The 20,018-nt window shown below is 47.0% G+C and overlaps 1 pseudogene across 1 annotated transcript; it reads left to right on the forward strand.

The window, feature by feature from the left end:
• Positions 1–7,406: 7,406 nt before the first annotated feature.
• LOC100385506 (spermatogenesis-associated protein 31E1-like) lies at positions 7,407–12,615 on the forward strand (annotated as a pseudogene). The gene is made up of 4 exons (XR_013524844.1): positions 7,407–7,505; positions 8,218–8,275; positions 8,815–8,875; positions 9,131–12,615. The product of XR_013524844.1 is annotated as a spermatogenesis-associated protein 31E1-like (transcript).
• The last annotated feature ends 7,403 nt before the right edge of the window (positions 12,616–20,018 follow it).

The following is a 20,018-nucleotide window of genomic DNA, read 5'->3' on the forward strand; positions in this document are numbered from 1 at the left end:
AGAAGAATCAAAGAGGCAGAGAGAGAAGGCGGAAGCCACACTCCAGTAATCGGATCGTGGAAGGGCCATTCCATCACTTGAGCTGTATTCTGTGCATTAGAAGCAAGTTCCTAGTGGACTCCATATTCAAAGGGAAAAGATCACATAAGGGAGTAAACAAAGAGGGTGGGGACCATTGAGATCCATTGTAGAAACTGCCTACAACATGAACATACTATAGTATGTTCTTATAGGAAGTTAAAGAACAGACAAACATAATCTTCAGTAAAATAAAATCAGAACACTGGTTGGCCTGGAAGAGGTGAAGGGATTGGCTGGAAGCATCATAAGAAACTTTTCTGGTTGATTAAGATGTTCTATATTTTTATAAGTAATGTGTTCAGAAGGGTATGCCCTAATCAAAACTCATTGTACTGTACACTTTTAAGGTCTGTGCAATTAATTGCATGTAAATTATACTCAAACGTTAAACAAATGTTATCCTGCAGTTGTTCTTTGGATGGTGGATAATTTAGACTTCCGTTACCAGAATCGTATGCAGCAGCTCATTTGTGTGCTTGGTCTCAGAACAAGATTTCCCCACGTTTACTTTTCAGCATCAAAAAGTATATCCAACCCCATGTAATAGACTTAGAAATTATGTACCAATATCTGATTGTGAATTCAGCAAAACATTTAAATAAGTGTGTATTTTTCTATTTGCAAGATGCTATGACTTGTGTGCCACTCCGCTGCCCTAGCCAAAATTCATACATTGAAGGCCTAAACCCAATGTGATGATATTTGGACATGGAGCCTTTGAGGGGGGTGATGAGATCATGAAGATGGGGCCTTCATGGTAAGATTAGTGCCCTTATGTGAAGAGACACAAGGCTGGGCATGGTGGCTCACGCCTGTAATCCCAGCACTTTGGGAGGCTGAAGCAAGTGGATTTCCTGAGGTCAGGAGTTCCAGACCAGCCTGGCCAACATGGTGAAACCCCATCTCTACTAAAAAGACAAAAATTAACCAGCATGGTGGCACCCACCTGTAATCCCAGCAACTCATGAGGCTCAGACACAGGAATTGCTTGAACCCAGGAGGCAGAGGTTGCAGTGAGTCAAGATTGCGCCCCTACTTTCCCAGCCTGGGTGACAGAATGAGACCCCATCTTAAAAAAAGAAGAAGAAGGAGGAGGAAAAGGAGGAGGAAGAGGAGGCTCCCTATCTCTCTCTCTCTCTCTCTCTCTCTCTCTCTCTTTCTTTCTCTTTCTCTCTCTCTCTCCACCACATGAGGGCACAGCAAGCAGACCGCTGTCTGTAAGCCAGGAAGAGAGTCTTCACCAGGAACCCAGTGGGTCACCACCTTGATCTTGGACTTCTCAGCCTCCAGAACTGTGAGGAAAAAAACTCTGTCATTTAAGCCACTGGGTCTATGGCATTTTGTTATCGCAGCCCTAGCTGACACAGAGTACATGGGAGCACTTAAAAATTAAATTCTTCAATGTGGAGACATGTTATTTCCCCAGCATATGTTTGCTGTTGTTTTCTTATCCACTTGAGACATGCAACTGACATTATTATAGTAATAACTTTAATGCCAATGTAAAACTTCTAAATACATTATTTTAAAAACTCAATAAATAGTAACCAAATTTTTTTTCTCACACTGTCACCCAGTCTGGTGTGCAGTGGCAGAATCTTGGCTCACTGCAACGTCTGCACCTCCCAGGTTCAAGCAATTCTCCTGCCTCAGCCTCCCAAGTAGCTGGGACGGCAGGCATGTGCCATCATGCCCAGCTAATTTTTGTATTTTTAGTAGAGGCGGGGTTTCACCATATTGGTCAAGCTGGTCTTGAACTCCTGACCTCATGATCCACCCGCCTCAGCCTCCCAAAGTGCTTGGATTACAGGCATGAGCCACTACACCCAGCCCTCCCAAAAAAATTTTTTTACCATACATCTAGCAACTCTGCATGGTTGCTATGCAGAGAAAAACAGTTTGAAAACTTGATCTTTGAAACAGGGATCATAAACTCAGATGCTCACAGCAGAGGAAGGAAGGTGAAATATGTCCATGAAACAGGGCAGGATACTTGTGCTGGACTGTTCCCCACAGACGCAGAGCAGGTATCATGTTCACTTCCACAGACAAACACTCTCTTTCATTGTCTCTGAAACCATGGCTCTCTTGAGTTAGCTTTTATTTTCCTGCTTTCCTCTCAACTCTATTTCAATGAAATGACGCTACAAACACCCTGAAGAATAGATTCTGACCCTGAGCCTGTGCTCCTGGGACACTGAGAACAGGGAACGTGGAAAACAGGATGAAACGGAAACTGTCCACTCCACCCCAGCTCTAGCTGTCCATTGTCCTGTGGAAACTGTAGCAAACCTCGTTGGCAAATCGTGATTTTTTTTTTTTTGAGACTGAGTTTTGCTCTTGTTACCCAGACTGGAGTGCAATGGCACCATCTCGGCTCACCGCAACCTCCGCCTCCTGGGTTCAAGCAATTCTCCTGCCTCAGCCTCCCAAGTAGCTGGGACTACAGGCGTGCATCACCATGCCCAGCTAATTTTTGTATTTTTAGTAGAGACAGGGTTTCACCTTGTTGACCAGGATGGTCTCGATCTCTTGACCTCGTGATCCACCCACCTCGGCCTCCCAAAGTGCTGAGATTATAGGCATGAGCCACTGCACCTGGCTGTGATTTTTTTCTAAGTGATGAAAAATCCAGTTTCTAATCAAGCTCCAAAACCATGTTAACACTGCATGGACAAAACACATCTGCAGCCCAGGGCCCATGGATGAAAGCTCTGAGGCTTCAGATTAAGCAGGTGAATTAACTTAGTGAAGTGCTATGTGCATGTGCTTGGCGGGCAGTGGGACTGAGGCTGAAGCAGGTGAGTAGACACTCAACAGAACACAGTAACCAAGTTCACTGAGTCCCCTCTCCCCAGCATTATAGTAGAGGTAGGAGGAGCAGAGGCAAGAACAAATATGGAAGAGCTGGGAACCCTGAGACAAGACCTAAAGTCAGTAAACCTAGCCCGGATATGGGTCCAAACAAGGCCTTAGATTCAGGACGTAAGGGAGCAACTCAGAGGTCAAAGAATATCCTGAAGTAAAAGATGTGAGCAGAAAATCAAATGAAGAAATACAGCTAGTATGCAAATGTTTGGAATATTTGACTATTAGAAATGTCAAATGAATCAATAAAATACTACATACACATAAGCTAGTAAATAGAGCATCAGGCTCTCATGCAGTGCTCATGAGGATGCAATGGAACTGGCCTCTCCTCTGTACCTGTAGTCCCAGCACTTTTGGAGGCCAAGGCAGACAAATCACCTGAGGTCGGGAGTTCGAGACCAGCCTGACCAACATGATGAAACACCATCTGTACTAAAAATACAAAATTAGCCAGGCATGGTGGTGCATGCCTGTAATCCCAGCTACCTGGGAGATGGAAGCAGGAGAATCACTTGAACCTGTGAGGCGGAGGTTGCGGTGAGCAGAGATCACTCCATTGCACTGCATGAAGCCTGGGCAACAAGAGCAAAACTGTCTCAAAAAAAATCATGCAGCTTGCCCTTTGATTATATGGTCTATTTATTCATCCTACAAGTATTTTTCCATACCCACTGTGTACCAAGCCTTGTTCTACTCAGTTCAGAGTTTTTAGAGCCAGCTTTATGAGCATAAATTCCACTTCAGGAATCACAGTGTCTTTCTGTCCCAGAACCAGTTAAAAACCAAATAGCAACAAGCTTTTTTCTAGCTACTGCTTCTAATGTTTCTCACTATTCTTTAGGGTGATTAATTCTTATCTATGTTGAAAATGTTTATTAAACTAAGGCTCACCACACAAAATAAGGTACATAGTTTACTCAAGAAAGATAGCCAGGGGAAAAGAAAGAGGTTTTGGAGATGCCAGAGCTGCATCTCCAAATCACTAACCATTGACCATATGTGGTTATTTAAATTTTAATTTGATTTCATTTAATTTAAAATTCAGCTGTTCAGTGGCACTGGCCATTCCAGGTGGTCAATAGCCACATGTATTAAACAGCACAGATTTAAACACATCCCTCAGTGCAGAAAGTTTTACTGAACAGTGCCAATCAGAGTTCTGTGAGCCATTTTCCTTCCCAGTGCTTACAGTTACCAGAGCTTATAAACCTCATTACTAAAAATAAAATATAAAAGATATTTATATTTAGAACATGGCTTCTAAGACTTCATTGATATCACTGAGTTAATGAACAGGGTTTTCTCAGATCCTGGGGTGGAGGGAGGAGATGAATATGACTGTGTTTCTTATGTAGCTCTTTGTCTACTATTCTATATGAAGGCATGACAGATATAGATGTATTTCTAAGGGTACTAGTCTGTTCTCATGCTGCTAATAAAGACATACCCGAGACTACGTAATTTATAAAGGAAAGAGGTTTAATTGGCTCACAGTTCCCATGGCTAGGGAGGCATCACAATCATGGCAAAAGGTGAAGGAGGAGCAAAGTCATGTCTTACATGGTGGCAGGCAAGAGAGCATGGGCAGAAAAACTCCCCTTTATGAAACCATCACATCTCATGAGATTTATTCATTATCACAAGAACAGCATGGGAAACACCCACCCTCATGATTCAATTACTTCCCACCAGGTCCCTCTAGACTCCTCTAGGAGTCTAGAGATAGAGATCAGCCGTGTGGGCAATCAGCAGAGGTTGTGTAATGAAGCCCTAATAAAAACTCTGAATACTGGGGCTTAATTGAGTTTCCCAGGTTGGCAATACTCCATGGTATTGTCACACATTGTTACTGGAAAGGTAATGATGTGTCTTGATGCTGTGAGAGAAGACAATGGAAGTTCTACATTTGGTACTTCCGCACAGACTGTCCAATCCAATGCTATTCTTGGCTCATTTTAATCTGTATTCCTTCCTCATAATAAACTGTAACCACAAGTATAACAGCTTTCTGTGAGGTCTATGAGTCCTACCAAATGATCAAAACTGAGGTTGGTTTTGAGAACTCCCCAAACTTGCAGCTGGTATTAGAAGTGAGGGTCATCCCTTGGGGGCTGTGTGCCCTTAAACGCTGTAGTTGTCCAAGCTAACACAAAGTCCATTAGAAGAAAGAGCTCCAGAGCACTCCTTAAAGGAACTGACTTTATTTGAAGCAGAATGTGGGGAAAATGCATGCCTAAGAGACTCTTGAAAACAATGCCTCTCTTAATTAAGAATAAGCTAAATCATATTCTGCTAGTTCACCAGGGAGAACCAGGGAAAGAAACAGCAAAGAAGTGGTCTCTCATGGGGTCAGAACAAACCTCAAAAACCAGCCTCAATAACTACCCCTGCCAGAATTTAATTGGATCAGACTGCTGGGCAATTTATGCCCCAGGGCACTGTCAAAAACAATAAAGCAATCAACTAGTGGTTGAGGTCTGATGGGCCGGTGTAACACCAAATCAAGCAGAAAGCTTAAACTAGAAATCAGGGAAAGAGGCAGTCACAGAGAACCCCCTTAAACCCAGTGTCACTTGCAGTACTATTCACAATAGCAAAGGCATGGAATCAACCCAAATGCCCATCAGTGATAGACTGGATAAAGAAAACATGGTACATATATAACATGGAATATTATGCAGCCATTAAAAGAAACGAGATCATGTCCATTGCAGGGACATGGATGGAGATAGAAGCCATTATCTTCAGCAAACTAACATAGGAACAGAAAACAAAACACTACATGTTTTCACCTATAAGTAGAAGATGGATAGTGAGAATACATGGACACAGGGAGGGGAACAACACATACTGTGGTTTGGGGGGGAGGAAGAGCATCAGGATAAATAGCTAATGTATGTGGGGCTTAATACCTAGGTGATGGGTTGATAGGTGCAGCCAACCACCACGGCACACATTTACCTCCATAACAAACCTGTATTTCCTGCACATGTATCCCAGAATTTAAAATTACATTAAATTAAATTTTTTAAAAAGCACATCTTCAACTTAGGATGAGAAATTCTGGTGGCCTCCTCCTCCTCCTAGTTGGATCCAGTAACCCTTGATTCAGAACCGAGAAGAGAATGACCCCATTTTGGCTATGCCCACCTGAGGCAGAGTTTCCAGCAAGCTGAGCTGGGAGAAGGAAAAGAGAGGGGCGGGGTCAAGATTCAAATGCCACAGCCTGCTATTGTTCTCAGCAAGTGTTTGTAGGTTTAACATGAATCAGTTTCCTCATTTCCCCTTATAATGTCTGGCTACTTCAATTTGGAGCTTTTTATAGATACTTTTCTTTTTATAGATAGTTTTTGCCAGCTTTGCTTGTTTCACAGAAGAGTGAGTCCACAGGACTCCTCACATTGCCATCTGACCTTTTCATAGACTTTAAAAAACAAACAAACAAAAAAAACGAGGTCCTAACTCTGTCACCCAGGCTGAAGTGCAGTGGTGCAATCATGGCTCACTGCAGCCTCAACTTCCCAAGGTCAAGCTATCCTCCCACCTCAGCCTCCTAAGTAGCTGGGACCACAGGCATGTGCCACCATGCCTGGCTAATTTTTACACTTTTTTGTAGAGATGGGGGTCTCACTCTGTTGCCCAGGCTGGTCTCAAACTCTTGGCTCAAGCGATCCTCCTGCCTTGGCCTCAAACATAAGAATTTGCAACATACAAAAGATCTAAAGACAATAAGTAAAGGCTTAATTCTTGTTTTGAACATAATTTGTCAAAGTGTTTGTGTTTTTGTGGTTTTGTTACAGCAAGCTCCATAATTGGGTAACTCAAAATTATGATCCTAAATTAAAAAATATCATTTAGAGGTGTGTTTGTACTTTCATTATACTTTTTAGTTTTGTGAATTTCAAAGCTCTATTCTGGGTTGATGAAAGCAGAAAACGTAGGGTGTGGGGAAATTTCAAGAATAGAGGAGATTCTGAAATAATCCTTAAGAAACCACCTGAATTCCTGGGAGAATTTCAGACGTTCAAAGGCTATGAAATGGGTGGGCTCAGGCCTAGATCTCTAATGGGATAAGGAGAACAAGATGACACTGGCGTCCCAGGGGACAGATAGAAAAGGGACCCAGGCCTGTCTCTGATAGGGTGAGCTGCTGGAGTGGGAAGGAGGGATCTGGGAGACACAGGAGGGTGGAGAGACCCAGGGCTGGGAGCTGAGGGTGGGGCTGTGCTTCAGCCTCCTCCTCCCACTGCACCTCCCTTGCCCGCAGGAGTCCTTTGTGAGGAGGAGGCCCCAGCTCTGTGATGCAGGCCTGGACCTCAGTCCCTAGTCCCAAAGGGGATGCCCAGGGCTCAGTTGCTTGAAGGCAAGACATTGCACTTCAGATGGAAAAAATGCTCTTTCGTCTGAAGAGCCCTAGTGCCACATGGCTGAGCCCCAGCTCCACTCCCTGGGTGATGGATTCCATCCTCACTGGGGTGTGTGCCCTGGGGCTCTTCTTCCCATTACTCCCCTACCTCCCCAGTCTGCCCTGGAGGAAGAGGAGCAGCGGGGACGTAAGGAGCCCTCAGCCCAGCCCCACAGAGAAAGATTCTCTCTTGTTTTCCTCCCCTCATTTCCACTTTTCCTAAGCAATGAGAGACACTCCTGTGATGGGAAATCTCATGGTCCCTCAGGGCAGGGCAGGGCAGGTGGGGTGAGAGTGCACAGAGGATTCCATGCCCAGCTCTTAGACCATCTGTGGGGTAGGCAGGAGGCTTCAGGGCACAAACCAACCCCGGGCTTAGTGGCGAGGAAAGGCTCAGGAGAGGGACGAGGGCTCTGCAGGAGATAGGCCCTGGCCCTGGCTCATCAGCCCTTCTGGGGGCAGGTGCTAGGGCCCAGCCTCCTCTGTGTGGGGTGATCTGGAGCTGTGCTGAGCCCCTGAGAGCCTCCCACAGAGCCTTGACTCACCTCTGGACTCAGAAGCAGAATCCTACTGGCAGCTCAGAGGAGCCTGGGGGCCTGGGCCTGGGTGTTCCCTGAGCGGAGGAGCAGGGACTGGGGACTCCAGGGTGGGGTCACACAGAAAACCCTCCTAGCAGTTCTGTAAGTAGGAAAACAGAAAACATTTCATGCAGGGTAACCATGGGTAAAAGAAACGCACACGGAGCTCCCTGAGCTAGAGGCAGAAAGCCGAGTCCTTCATGAGCACGGCGTGAGTGCAGCTGGTCTAGGGAGAGGAGAGTGAGAACTGGTCCCAGCCCCTCACCCTTTCTTGCCTCTCAGGATCAGAGGAAGAGAAGGGGAAGATGCAGGAGCACAAAGGAGATCCCAGCTCTGAAAGGTGAGGTTCTGCTGGTCCCAGGGACTCCCCAGAGGTGACTGAGATCGCCTGGCCCTTAGGAAGTCATTTGCAGAGGCCTGAGAGGGAAGCTGCCGGGAGGGAAGTCAGACCCCGAGGCCTCCTCAGATTCCCTGCTGGAATGAAGCCATGGGGGCCGGACCTGGTATGGCCCATAAGAGGGTGGGGAAGGGACCAGTGCCTGCCTGGGTAGAGGGGGAGGTCAGGGAGGCTCCAGGTCCATGTGGACAGCTGTTCACCGCGGCTATGGCTGACTCCTCTTAGAGACCACCCCAGTCCTCTCTCCCCACAAGATGGTGTGACATCCATGAGGGGGTGTCTGTGGAAGCCCTTTCTGCAAATGACAAAATGCTGCAGGGTGCACACCTTGCTGTCATCATGGGGATCAGGTGGCCTTGGACACAGATGCGTGGGCTTCAGGGTCTAATCCCCCACGGTGGCTCTAAAGAGACAGCCACCCGGCCTCCCGTGGGTTTCCCAGGCACTGACTTCCCCACATAACCCCACTTTCCGACTTCCAGCTTGCAAAACTCTCCCGAGGGAGCTGGAGGAGACTCGGGACCTGTCCTATCTTCTGGAGAGGTGAGGAGCATCCCCTTCTCCCCATGTCCTCCTTCCTACCAGGGCCTCTGAAGTAACCCTAGGGCCTGGTAGAGACATAGGAGGGGGGGCCTTGGGAAGGGGACAGGAGGGGACTGAAGCCCTGGGGTGGGCATAGGCAGAGCTTTGTGAAGTCAGCTGTGGGGGAGGTGGAGGGCCATGGGCCCCAGGTGCCAGCCCTCCCGGCCTCTGGACCCCCTGCTCCTGGCTGCAGCTTGTGCCTGCTGTCTCCTGCAGCCACCTGAGGAAGCTCGTGGGTGAGGGGGACTCCCATCTGCCCTTAGGAGGAGACCCCCCTGGGTGACGTGTGCAAACCAGCGCCTACTCAGGCCCCCCAGCCACATGGGAAATGTATGCAAGACCTGCCTCCTGCCAGCTTGTCCCCACTGGCTTCCCCGGCTCCTCTTGACCTCTTCAGAGCCTTTTGGATTACACTCAACCCTGCGAGCCGCCAGGCCACCAGAGCCCTTGCATCCCCTAAAACGCCCCACACCCCGGCCACATGCGCTTGTTCCTCCTTCACCACAGCCCGGTGGGCCTGCGGCCTCTTCTCCACCCCCACATGCCTGGTTGGACTTCTTTGTGGCTCCACAACATGGCCCGGCCCCCTCCACACCAGCAGCGGCCGCCGGCTCCAACCATGGTGATCTCTGGCCTTGGGCGCTCCAGCCAGCCCACTGGGGACCTCTCCTGGTGGAAGGAGGCTGCCACCACGTGGGGCCTCTCCACCTGCTCACATAGCAAATTCAGCAACAGCATCTTCCCGACCACCCTCCAGAGCCTTCCTTCTGGGGAGACCCACACCCAGGCAGACGGAGGCAGGTGAGTGCACATTCATCCACCCTGACGTGCAGAAGCTGCTGGAGGCTGTCATCACCAAGAAAGCAGTGATGAAGCTGCGGCAGGAGAAAGAAGGGAAGGGGGCGGACTGCCCACAGATGACACACTGGGGAAGGAGTGGGACGCCAAGACTCCCAATCCCTTCTGGAACCAGACAGCCCAACCACAGCAGCCGCCCAGTCCACAGCAGGTCTCTGATGCCATGGCCATGGGGGACCACTCTCAGCAGAAATGCAGCCAGCTCTTCTGGGACCTCCCCACTTTCAACAGCTAGTCCCTGGTGACCGCAGCCTGGGTTTCGAAGGAAGCTTCCTCAGGAAACAGGCAGAGGGTATCATTCCATGAAGCCACCACTTCTCTTCCACGTGAACCTGAGGTTGAGGCATCCTCACAGCTTCCCCAGGCACCACCCCAGCCCCACCACATGGCCTAGCCTCAAGCTTTGACACCAGCCAGGCCCCAGCCCCAGCCCCCGCCTCTGGCTGGGATCCAGACCCAGGCCTACTTCTCACCCTGTGTCCCAAGCCTACCGTTCTCTTCTCCACCCCAGATTAGGGGCTGTGGGGCATCTTGCCTTACATCCCAGCAGAGGGCACATTCTGCCACCCCCACTGGAAAGGATTATCTTGAATGGCCCTTGCAGAAGCGAACAAAATGGAAGAGGGTTTTTCCCTCTCTCCTCCAAAAGTCTCAGGCTGTCCTGAGCGAACCCACTGCCCACCTTCCCCAGGAGAGGCCAGCCCCCCACAGCCCCAAGTCAGCCCCCATCCTTTCCTGGGCTGCCACCAGCCCTGAGCTCCCAGAGCACCGGTGGCGAGGAAGGAGTGACAGGAGCAGCCCCGTGGCTTGCCTGGCAGATTCTGGCCACCTGGAGACCTGCTGCCGCCCCAGGGGGAATTCCCAGGGAGGCCCCAGCATCAGGCAGAAGACACGCAGGGGGCCCGCCTGCCCTCCCAGCCTTCTGAATTTTTGGGAAGCACAGCGAGGATGGGCAGAAGACAAGATTCAGGAGCTCTGGAAGGTTCTCTGGCAAGGTGTGCTTCCCCTGTGCGGCAGGGTGAACACTCGTGGGACTGGGCCTCGGTTTCCTCATCTATAAAATAGAGAGGATAATACTACCTATATCAGTTTGTTGTTATAATGAATAAATATTAAAAACAACAATGCCTCGCTTATGGCAAGCATTCAAAATGTGAGCTGCTGGGGCTTTTTTTTTTTTCTGAGATGGAGTTCGCTCTTGTTACCCAGGCTGGAGTGCAATGGCATGATCTTGGCTCACCGCAACCTCCGCCTCCTGGTTCAGGCAAATTCTCCTGCCTCAGCCTGGGATTACAGGCACGCGCCACCATGCCCACTGCTGGTATTTTTTATCATGATTGCTACATATGATGGTTGTGAAAGTCGTGGATTATGCAACCCGGTAGTGATGATTTTCATTTAGATTGTTGTCAAAGGCAAGTAAGAAGCAAGATCAGAGGGAAGATAAAAGCCATTAGATGTGATCTTGTCATTAGAGAAGCACAAGTCAAAACTACAATGAGACACCATCTCACACCAGTCAGAATCCTTATTACTACAAAGTCAAAAAATAACAGGTGCCGGTGAGGTTGCAAAGAGAAAAACACGTATGCACTGTTGGTGCGAGTGTAAATGAGTTCAACCATTGTGGAAAGCAGTGTAGCAATTCCTCAGAGACCTAAAAACAGAACTCCCATTAGGCCCAGCAATCCCATTATGGGACATGTACCCAAAGGAATATAAATAGTTCTGTTATAAAGACACATGCATATGTATGTTCATTGCAGCACTATTCACAGTAGCAAAGATGTAGAATCAACCTAAATTCCCATCAACAGTAGACTGGATAAAGAAAATGTAGTACATTACACTGTGGAATGCTATGCAGCCATAAAAAAGAATGAGATCCTGTCCCTTGCAGTAACATGGATGGAGCTGGAGGCCATTATCCTTAGCAAACTACGCAGGAACAAAAAACTAAATACCACATGTTCCCACTTAGTGGGAGCTAAATGATGAGCATACATCAGTGCAGAGAGGGGAATAACAGACACTACCTAAGGGTGGAGGCTGGAAAGAGGTGGAGGATCAGGAAAAATGACAAACAGGTACTAGGCTTAGTACCTGGCAAAGGTACTAAGTTCTTTCAAGGGCAACAATCCAGTTTAATTGGTCAAGCCCTAATGGTAAGTACCCCATTGCTGTCTGCTTGTTTCTTGGTCTAGCCACATGCCAGGCTCATGACGGAGGGTGCACATTCTCCAGGCAGTGTCATAGTACACATCCTTTATAAAGCATGTCTACAGTCAGGCCCTCTAACTGGGTTTATTTTATTGGATCTGTACAGCCCAATAAGACAGGTCCTACCTCTAAGGATCAAGAACAGTGTCAGAGGGAGAGGTAGGAAACTATTGCCACAGTGGAGATCTGTGCCCGGAGGAGTCATGAGAAGAGGTTTCTGCACCAGCCGAGGAAAGCTGAGATAGTGTCCTTAGGTGATCCTGTGCAAGGGAGCCATGTTGGGATGTCAGTCATGGGAAGCAGCCCTAGCCACAGAAATATTTTGTCAGTTTTCCAACAGGGCCGTGGCAACCTAGGGCATAGTCTGTAAGTGATGGACATGGCATTCAACTCGGTTTGATTCTGGTTTTGTTTATGATACAAGGGCGCGTTTTCCAGTAAATTCTGTTTTGAGCGAGTGAGCGAGAAAGGACAGATCTCCCAGTCAACTGGCTTCGGAGCAGATGGGACACAGCAGCTTCTGAAAGCCTCCTGGATCTCCTGCAAATAAATTTCTCAGATGCATATATTTAGGGAAACAGTTCATCAATGAAGATGACAAAGCCACCTGGCTGCAGAGACTGAAAAAATTTTTTAGATGTTATAAACGTTTACATTCTGATGAAGAGTGTGTGTCTAGGTTTCATTTCAAGGAGTTGATGAGTTTGGTTTATGGCTTGTTTTTGGGTATTTTTTAACCCGGCCCTGCTAATTGAGGAAGGTACTATAATCTCACACCATATCTTAGATTTCTTGGAAATTGACTCAAGTCTCCATTCTAATAACATCTTTGTTCTCCAGGAACTTTTCAAAAGGTGAACTCAGAGCCTCTAGAACTGCGGAATCTGGGGAACCCAAGTAGATGATGTTTGCTTCTTGGTTAAAGTTAGCTTTGCCCTTATTTTGTAATGTAAATTGTTATTTAAAAGGAAAAAAGCAAGGCCAGGCATGGTGGCTCACACCTGCAATCCCAGCACTTTGGGAGGCCATGGTGGTCGGATCACCTGAGGTCGGGAGTTCAAGACCAGCCTGACCAATATGGTGAAACCGCATCTCTACTGAAAAAGCAAAAAATTAGCTGGGTGTGGTGGCGGGCACCTGTAATCCCAGCTACTCAGGTGGCTGAGGCAGGAGAATCATTTGAACCTGGGAGGTGAAGGTTGTGGTGAGCCGAGATCGCGCTACTGCACCCCAGCCTGGGCAACAAGAGCAAAACTCTGTTGAAGAAGCAAAAAAAAGGCAGGGCACCGTGGCTCATTCCTATAATCCCAGCACTTTGGGAGGCCAAGGTAGGCAAATCACTTGAGGTCAAGAGTTTGAGACCAGCCTGGGCAACATGGCGGAATCTCAGCTCTACTAAAAGAAGAGTGAGGGGAGGGGAGAGGGAAGAGGGAAGAGGGAAGAGGGAAGAGGGAAGAGGGAAGAGGGAAGAGGGAAGAGGGAAGAGAGAAGGAAAGGAAAGAAAGGGAAGGAGGGAGGAAGGGAAGGGCGAGCCCAGGATTTGCCTGTATTGGAAAACATTCAGCCAGATCCTGTATTTCTCTTCTCTAGTATCTGAAGTTTAAGATATAGAAGGCACTTGATCTGAAGGTCAGGGACTGACCAAAACCTTCCACGAGAATGTAAAGAATAACGCATCTGATTAGCTCATGGTTTTCTGTTGTTCGTTTGTTTTGAGATAGGACCTCGCTCTGTCACCCAGGCTGGATGGAGTGCAGTGGTGTGATGTTGGCTTATTGCAACCTCTACTTCTTGGTTGCAACCTCTACTTCTTGGGTTCAAAGTGATTCTCATGCCTCAGCCACCTGAGTAGCTGGGATTACAGGCATGCACCATCACACCAGGCTAATTTTTGTGTTTTAGAGACAGGATTTTGCCATGTTGGCCAGGCTGGTCTTGAACTCCTGGCCTCAAGTGATCCACCTGCCTCGGCCTCCGAAAGTGCTGGTGTGAGCCACCACGCCCAGCCTAATTAGCCAATGCCTTTTTGAAAGATAAAGAGGCATTCCTACATCTGCACTTTAAACAGAAATACTGTTCAGGCAGGTCCTGTGCTTCAGCATCCTGCTTAACATTTTTATTTATTTTCAAAATTTTGTTGCCACCACAGCAGAACAAACTTGACTCTTAATTAAGGACAAGATTTCTACTGGAATTCTTCTAAGATTTCTACTAGAATTCTAGAATTTCAGATCAGGCCAAACCACTCATTTGGCCACTGGCTTTATTTCTTTGTCTCTCATCTTTGTCAGTTGAGTGTGCACACATTTGTCCAAAAGCAGAAGAATGTAGGTTTGTGGGTCTGAAAATGCCAGTCATGAGTTGTGCCACTAAAGTTGGTGGACATGTCAAGATGCCCTGGGCTTTGTCTGCAGGTGCTGGAGCCACAGTAACAAGGAGTCCTTCAGACCCTGTTCCTTGGCCAGGCTTTACCTGCACTTGCGACTTCTCTGGGGCGCCATCCTGCACTCAGCCCTGGTAGGTTTCATCTCCCCACCGGCTCCGACCTTGTGGTCCCTGCTCATTGTCAGTCCCTAATTCATGCTTCTGATGTTTGCAGATCTATGTTCTGGGAACCTTTCTCCTGTCCGTATTGATCACCTGGACTGCGCAGTATTTCCAGCCTGTCTCAGGTAAAGATTTATAAAAAGCCAAAGCAGTATAAAAAAGCAGGGAATTGTTTTTAATTTTTATTGGTTTTTTTTTTTGAAAAATTGTTTTCCCTCCCGGTGCTATTGGTCATGCTACCTCCTATCCCTAGGGTGGTCTTTACAGGGTGGGAGTCCTTCTAGAGGTATATGAAACTCCTGGCTGGTGGGAGGCCACAGTTACTATTGTATTTTTTCAAAATAAGAATTTTTTCTTTCTTTCTTTCTTTTTAAGATGGAGTCTCATTTTGTCGCCCAGGCTGGAATGCAGTGGTGCAATCTCAGCTCACTGCAACCTCCGCCTCCCTGGTTTAAGCGATTCTCCTGCCTCAGCCTCCTGAGTAGCTGGGACTACAGGTGCACGCCACCACACCCAGCTAATTTTTGTTTTTTTAGTAGAGATGGGGTTTCACCTTTAGTAGAGATGGGGGCCAGGCTGGTCTCAAATTCCTGACCTCAGGTGATCCGCCCGCCTCAACCTCCCAAAGTGCCAGGATTACAGGCATGAGCCAGCCAGCCTCAAAATAAGGATTTGTTTTAAAAAGTTTAAGAAACTGAATGAATACAACTTCTCCCATTGAAAATATATCTATTAGAATTCTAGCTCTGTGTGTCTGAAGACACAGCTCCAAAGCCCTGGCAGCATGAAGTCTTCCTGTTCATTTCAGTCAAACAATCAAACGTGTAAGAGGATAAACCAACACTCGTAAGGAATAAGAATCCTCAGCCACACGGACTCAGAGGGAGGGATGGGGCAGGGATTTTAAAGTGGGCATTTAGTTTCGCACAGTTTCCACTGATCACTGTTACTTTTCTGAGCTACTGTAGAATAGTAGTTAAGGACCAGGGAGCCCTAGTTGCTTCTATTTGGGCTTAAGAGTCCAGGCTTGGTTACTCATTAGCTTACGACTTATGGCAAATTACTTAACCTTCCTGATCCCTGAATTTCTCATCAGTACGATGAGCTTAAGAGAGCAGCTACTTCCTAGGAATGTGAAATGGAAAAAATATTAAGTGAAAAAAAATGCACATAAGACACTTATGAAAATGACAACTGTAGTTAAACGTTAGCTATTATACTTATCTGGCATATAAAACCTTCCCAGTGAATGTTAGCGCTTACATTTATCTCCTCTATTAGACCATGAGCTGAGTAAGAGGAAGGCCCCAGTCGTGTCATTTGTGATAACTCATGCATCGTAGGTACTCACACCCACAAATATCTCTGATCTCTCGAGAGACAAGAAAACTGATTTTTCACCATCTCGGATGGCTACAAAAGGATATAATAACTCGTGAAGGCAAATAGAGACATTTACAAATGGATATATTAGGACCGGACATGTCTTTGGAGCATTTGCGTAGCTGTCATTTGTGTAGATAATGAAAAGTGACGGGTACACGTCACCTTCTCTTCCATGTTGAGAAGGAAGTCAGTGTTGAGAGAAGCTAATGCGGAATCATTTCTCTCTGATTTACCTGAGGAGGTCAACAGGGAACCATCAAAACCTTCCAGGCTTGATGCCCCGTAGCCTGCCAGTTAATAAACTTCACTCATGCAAATTCTGTCCCGTTCCTAACTTTGTGGCCAGGTATCATCATTTATTTTGCATCTTGTCAGTATTTTCCATTTCAAATTACTTGTCATTTTTACTCTGTAGAAATATTGTGATGATTATTATAAATGCAATTCTGTTAGAGGAGCTGAAATTTGTCATTATGATTTTATGCCAGCTGGTAGCCATGAAAATTCATGGGTGGGTGGAATTGCTTTGATCAGAAGACATCTCTTGTCTCTGTCTCCATGCCTTCATTATCAGTCTCTCCACATTCTCGTCTCCGTGTCTCTCCTGTCCTGTGACGTTTTGCTCTACCTGTATCTCAACCATTCTTTCCTGCATTTTCTTCATGTTTCTGAAACTTTTTCCATTGCTTTCTCCATTACATACCTACTTCCTTCTTGATCAGCCAAAAGAAGCCTTTGTCTGGATAGGATCATAAAAATTAATTAATTAGCCAGGCATGGTGGCTCATGCCTGTAATCCCAGCACTTTGGGAGGCCAAGGCAGGTGGATCATGAGGTTAGGAGATCGAGACCATCCTGGCCAATATGGTGAAACCCTGTCTCTACTAAAATACAAAAAACTTGCCGGGCGAGGTGGTGCGTGCCTGTAATCTTAGCTACTCAGGAGGCTGAGGCAGGAGAATCACTTGAACTCAGGAGGCAGAGGTTGCAGTAAGCCAAGATCGTGCCACTGCACTCCAGCCTGGAGACAGGCAACAGAGTGAGACTTTGTTTCAAAAAAGAATTATTTAATTCTATGCCCTTTATTTTATAGATGAGAAAACTGAGGCAGAGAGGCAAAGTAGCTTGCCCAAAAAATACCAGGAAACCAGGCGCAGTGGCTCACTTCCGTAATCCCAACACTCAGGAGGGAGGATCATTTGAGCTCAGGAGTTTGAGACCAGCCTGGGCAGCATAGCGAGACCAGCATCTCTAAAATAAAATAAGGATTTGCTTTAAAAAGCTTAAGTGTGGTTGCACATGCCTGGAGTCCCAGCTGGTAGGGAAGCTGAGGCAGGAGAATCTTTTGCACCCAGGAGTTCAAGGCTGCAATGAGCTATGATCATACCATGGCACTCCAGCCTGGGCAACAGAATGAGACCCATCTCTAAAAACGTAGAAGAAAAAAAAAGATTAAGAATGGAGGTAGGGCAGCAGAATTTCAAACTTAGTTTTCAGAATCACAACACTTTTTTTTTTTTTTTTTTGAGACAGAGTCTCACTCTGTCACCCAGACTGGAGTGCAGTGGTGTAATCTTGGCTCACTGCAACCTCCACCCATCTGGGCTCAAGAGATTCTCTTGCCTCAGCCTCCAGAGTAGCTGGGATTACAGGTACAAACCACCACACTCAACTAATTTTTGTATTTTTAGTAGAGGCAGAGTTTCTCCATGTTGGGCAGGCTGGTCTCAAACTCCTGACCACAGGTGATACGCCCACCTCAGCCTCCCAAAATGCTGGGATTACAGGTGTGAGCCATCACACCTGGCCCAGAATCACAATACTTTAAAGCAGTGATTGTCACCTGTCTCAAACCCATTGCCCCTCACATAGGAAATATTTTGTAGCATATTTTTTAGTACCTTGAAATGAATTTTATGATAATTAACCCATCCACGCACAATTTAAAAAGTTATTATAGGGCTCTAACAGCAATGTAAAGGGGAAATAAAAAGAAAATAATTATAATAAAATAACTTTGAGTTCAATAAGTAAATTCTCGCCCAGTGCTTCTTGATTTTAATGTTCGTATGAATCATCCACCATTCTTATTAAATGCAGATTCTGGTTCAGGAGGTCTGGCTCAGTGGATTTTGGTTCAGTAGCTAGGCCCTGAGACTTGGCATTTCTAGCAAACTCCTAGATATGCCCACACTGCTGTTTAGTAAGATCACGGTTTGAGTAGTAAGGGCCTAGAAGCAAAAAAAAAAACTCCACACATTTCCGAAATGTGCCCCCACAGTGGTACCTGCCAGCCCTGGTAGAACTGATGTTAACAGTTGAAATATGGGCCGGGCACGGTGGCTCATGCCTGTCATCCCAGCACTTTGAGAGTCTGAGGTGGGTGGATCACCTGAGGTCAAGAGTTCGAGATGAGCCCGGCTAACATGGGGAAAACCCCGTCTCTACTAAAAATATAAAAATCCTCTGGGCATCATGGCAAGTGCCTGTAATCCCAGCCACTTGGGAAGTCAAGGCATGAGAATCACTTGAACTCCAGAGATGGAGGTTGCAGTGAGCCAAGAATGCACCACTGCACCCTGGCCTGGGCCACAGAGCAAGACCCTGTCTCAAAATTAAAAAAAGAAAGGAGTTGAAATATGTAGCAAATTATTTTTGCATTTTTAAAAAGTCCTCATCAAAGTGCAAATTTGTCGATTATTTATTTATTTATTATTTATTTATGTTGAGATGGAGTCTCACTCTGTTGCCCAGGCTGGATCATACAGTGGTATGATCTCGGCTCACTGAACCTCCACCTCCCGTATTCAAGTGATTATCCTGCCTCAGCCTCCTGAGTAGCTGGAATTACAGGCACGTGCCACCACCCCCAGCTAATTTTTGTGTTGTTAGTAGAGACGGGGTTGGCCAGGCTGGTTTTGAACTCCTGACCTCAAGTGATCTGCCCGCCTAGGACTCCCAGAGTGCCGGGAGCCACCATGCCTAGCCTGTCAATACTTTTAAGTAAGAAGGTACTCCAGCAGCGCAATGGAGCTGACGGGATGATGGAACAGGGTCATCAAGGCATGGAAGAGGTGAGGAGAGACTGCTGAAAAGGAGATGCTGCTCAGAGACCAGGCTGCTGCCCCTTGGTGTCTCCCCAGTGAACTGGTGCACAAGGTCCTGGACCTGCCCCACAGCTGGGGGAAGACAGGGATGGGTGCCTGTAGCAGCGTGGTGTTGTGAAACAACTTTAATAATGAACTCTGGGTGCTGACTGACAGTGTAAAAAAGAAAAAACGGATTCGAGAGTTAGGAGCCTCCCGTCAGCAGCTTTGGGTGAGGATTGTTGCTATAAGTTAGGGAGCTTTGTCATTTTTGTGATTTGCACTTTTTCGTAGGCAGTTGTTATTAAAAAGTAATGATTTATAGTCAACACTTGCAGTTGAGCTGTCCATCCATTTTATGTTCAGCTCTAACTACCTTCATGTTTCTCCTGAGTTTCTATGCTCTGTGATATATAGTGGACACGTCATGGCATTTGCCACACTAAACTGCCCTACATCCAGAGGGCTAGCCATGCAGGATGGTAGTTAACAGCATTGGAGTGGGATTCGTGCTGCTAAGATGCTGCTCAGGCCACTAGCTATCTATGTGGCCTTGGGCAAAGGAAGGAGCCTATCCATGCCTCACTTCCCTCTTCTGAAAATAGAAATAGTAGTACGTCCACTGCCTGTTATAGTTGAGAGAACCAAATGAGGTAATACAATGTAAAGTGTTTAAAACTCCACAAATGGGTTGGGCACAGTGGATTACTGGGCACAACAGTAATCTTAGCACTCTGGGAGGCCAAGGGGGGTAGATCACCTGAGATCAGGAGTTTGAGATCAACCTGACCAACATGGTGAAACCCCATCTCTACTAAAAATACAAAAATTAGCCGGGCATGGTGGCACATGCCTGTAATTCCAGCTCTTTGGGAGGCTGAGGCAGGAGAATCACCTGAAACTGGGAGGTAGAGGCAGGAGAATCACCTGAAGCTGGGAAGCTGAGGCTGAAGTGAGCCAAGATCACGCTATTGCACTCCAGCTTGGGCAACAAGAGCAAAACTCCA

This window comes from Callithrix jacchus, chromosome 1, assembly GCF_049354715.1.
Source record: "Callithrix jacchus isolate 240 chromosome 1, calJac240_pri, whole genome shotgun sequence".
NCBI lineage: Eukaryota > Metazoa > Chordata > Mammalia > Primates > Cebidae > Callithrix > Callithrix jacchus.